This window comes from Echinops telfairi, unplaced genomic scaffold (genome assembly GCF_000313985.2).
Source record: "Echinops telfairi isolate 266 unplaced genomic scaffold, ASM31398v2 ScPeMD7_5868;HRSCAF=6743_0, whole genome shotgun sequence".
Taxonomy (NCBI): Eukaryota; Metazoa; Chordata; class Mammalia; order Afrosoricida; family Tenrecidae; genus Echinops; species Echinops telfairi.
This window is the reverse complement of record NW_022109767.1, coordinates 8701022-8704146: the sequence shown is the minus strand read 5'-3', so window position 1 is coordinate 8704146 and position 3125 is coordinate 8701022. Positions and strand designations below refer to the sequence as shown.

Genomic DNA, 3125 nt, shown 5'->3' with positions numbered 1-3125 from the left:
CTCCCCACCTCTACTCAATCCGCATCACTATAGTAGACTCCACTTGGACAAGACTACCCTTCCAAAGTTATATTTTGAGTGACTTCCACCTGAGGGGTTCATCTTCTGGCACCATCTATGACAATGGTCTGCTGCTATTCATGAGAGTTTCAGTATCTGACATGTTCTATTGCGCTCCATAAAGAGTTCAGTGGTTAATTCCCCTACAGTGCAATTCCTTCTTCATAGTCTGGAAGCTCGGCTGAATCCTGTTCACTTTGGGTCCCTGCTGGCATTTGAAATACCAGTGCCATATCCCCTGTCATCACAGCAGTGCAACGAACTGACAGACAGCAGTGTGTTTAAGTCACACATATGGGAGATTCGATGAGCTCTCGCAAGACTCTGGCCTCTTCCTAGGCCAGCGCTCAGCAAGAACGGCCATGTTCAGGTCAAGTGCTAAGATTGTGAAGCCCAATGGCGAAAAGCCGGATGAATTCAAGTCTGGCATTTCTCAGGCTCTTCTTGAGCTGGAGATGAGCTCGGACCTAAAGGCTCAGTTAAGGGAGCTGAATATAATGGTAGCCAAGGAAATCAGAAGTTGGTGGTGGTCAGAAAGCTATTATATATAATCTTTGTTCCTGTTCCTCAACTGAAATCTTTCCAGAAAATCCAAGTCTGGCTAGTACGGGAACTGGAGACAAAATTCAGTGGAAAGCACGTTGTCTTTATTGCTCAGAGGAGAATTCTGCCTAAACCAACTCGGAAAAGCCGTACAAAGAATAAGCAAAGGCATCCCAGGAGCCGCCCTCTGACAGGTGTGCACAATGCCATCCCTGAAGATGTGCTCTTCCCAAGCGAAACTGGGCAAGAGAATCCGGGTCAAGCTGGATGGCAGCAGGCTTATAAAGGTTCATTTGGACAAAGCACAGCAGAACAATGTAGAACACAAGGTTGAAACCTTTTCTGGAGTTTATAAGAAGCTTACGGGCAAGGATGTTAATTTTGAATTCCCAGAGTTTCAATTGTGAACAAAGATGACAGAATAAAATATTATTCCCAATAAGAAAAAACCAGACATACAGGTGACTGCATTTCAGAGATAATTCCCACTGAAGCAAAAAGCACAGGGGCAAGTTGAACAGTAGAGAAGTCTAAGGTAAGCTCAATCAAGGTCAACTCTTTCCCACAGACAGCATTACAAATCACTTTCTAGATGTGTCCTTTAAGGGAAGTTCACCTCGAGTTGTTGATCTGCCACGCAAACACAGAGAAACAAGGTTTGCTCTGTGGTGGTGACAAAAAAGTATTTAGTTCAAGCAAATTGCCTTGAATACTACATATTCTCCTTGCATTTGCCTGACTCAATACCTGAGCAGTCAATTAAGATTCTCATCCTACTACTTCTGCTCCGTTGGCTGCGTTGAGGTCACCTCCATCTCATGGCCAACTTACCTGCAACAGAAGGAAATGTCGTCAGATCCTGTGTCTTATGTGCCAGGACATTTAAGTCCTGATTCGCACCTGCTGTACCAGCCCATCTCGAGAGGCCCCCCACACTCTCACGGAACCTCTGCTTCATCAAACATGATGTCCTCTCAATGACGTGTCCAAAGAAAGAGTAAGATAGTATTCTGTTGTGGTCCACAGAGCATTCATTCACTAATTTTCAGGCTTAGATGGCCAAACTTTTCTTCTTCTTAACCTTAGTCTTCCTCTGTCTTAGTCTTGAAGCTCCACTTAAGCCCGTCCACCATGCATGACCCTCTATTTTGAAATACCAGGTGGAATAGCTTTCAGTATCATAACAACATACAAGCCACCATCACAGGAAAAGCCAACAGATGACATCTGCTAATCGATTCTGGGACATCCTCATGCTAATCAAAAGGTCCTTTGCAGTGGAGATGGATAACGCAGATCAGACGTAGAAGCCGAGCTGTTAGAGCATGAACTTATCAACGAATATAGTTTCTGCATTGAAAAGAGAGAAAGCTGAAGTTCACGGAGGTGAACTTGGTTAAGCCATGTTTGCGTCCACCTCTCAATTAGTATCCCACTCATCTGTCAGCTGTGGTGAGGAAGGCCTCCATGAGATGGAGTGATCCAGGAGCTGCGTCCATGGGCTCAGGCCTCGGAACAAGTGTGAGGATGGTGCAGGACCAGGCATAGGACTGGGATGGATCATGCTGCTGTGCATAGGGCGGGGATGGATCAGGACCAGCTCAATGGCACCTAATAGCAACCAACTCAGTCAGGCAAAAGCAGATTTGGAGACTAGCTTTCCAGACCATCATGTGTATGTGCTTCAATCTTGTGGGCTTACATTTTCCATACTGATAAGTGCATATATATAGGAACAGCCTGCTAAGCTCCGTTTTTTTCCTCTCTCTCTCTCTCTCTCTCTCTCTCTCTCGTCAATGAAGCCATACCTTGTGACAGGGGTGACTTTGAAGGTTAGCTCACCAAAGAAAAGTGCTTTCTCCTTCGGGTGTCACCTAATTGTTAGAAGCATGAGGCTAAGCCTGCTTTTGTTGTTCGTGAGGTAGGTAATCCTAGACAAGGCAGAACACTCTGCCTCTGTTTCCTCTTTGACAGGATAACAGGGTTTAAATTAACTCACCCCAAAGCATTTTTTTTGGTAGAATTCTTTTGTGTGTGTGTGTGTGTGTGTGTGTGTGTGTGTTGAAGGGAACAGGCAGCAGACACCAAAGAACAAAACCCATCATTGTGTGACCACCTTCCACACATAAATGCTGAAGACGAATGTGTGCATAAGTAAGTGTGGTGAAGAAGTCTGATGGTGCCCGGCTATCGAGACCTATAGCGTCTGAGGACTTAAAGGCTTGAAAGTAAACAAGCGGCCAAAGCATTTTTATAGGAGCTCTAGTGGTGAGGTGGCTATGCATTGGGCTGCTAACCACAAGGTCAGCAGTTTCAAACTACCAGCATCCCTGCAGGAGAAAGATGAGGCTTTCTGCTCCCAAAAGGATTTGGTCTCAGAAATTCATAGGAATAGTTCTCCTACGTCCTACAGGAAGGACCACTATGAGTAGAAATCAAGTTTATGGCAGTGAATCTGTTTTTGTTTTGTTTTGTTTTAAGACCATTTTAAGGATCTCTAGTGAAACAGTGGACTGAGTATT

The 3125-nt window shown here is 44.9% G+C and overlaps 1 pseudogene; it reads left to right on the top strand.

Annotated features, from left to right (window-relative positions):
* The first annotated feature begins 422 nt into the window (after nucleotides 1-422).
* On the top strand, nucleotides 423-1046 carry LOC101656934 (annotated as a pseudogene).
* The last annotated feature ends 2079 nt before the right edge of the window (nucleotides 1047-3125 follow it).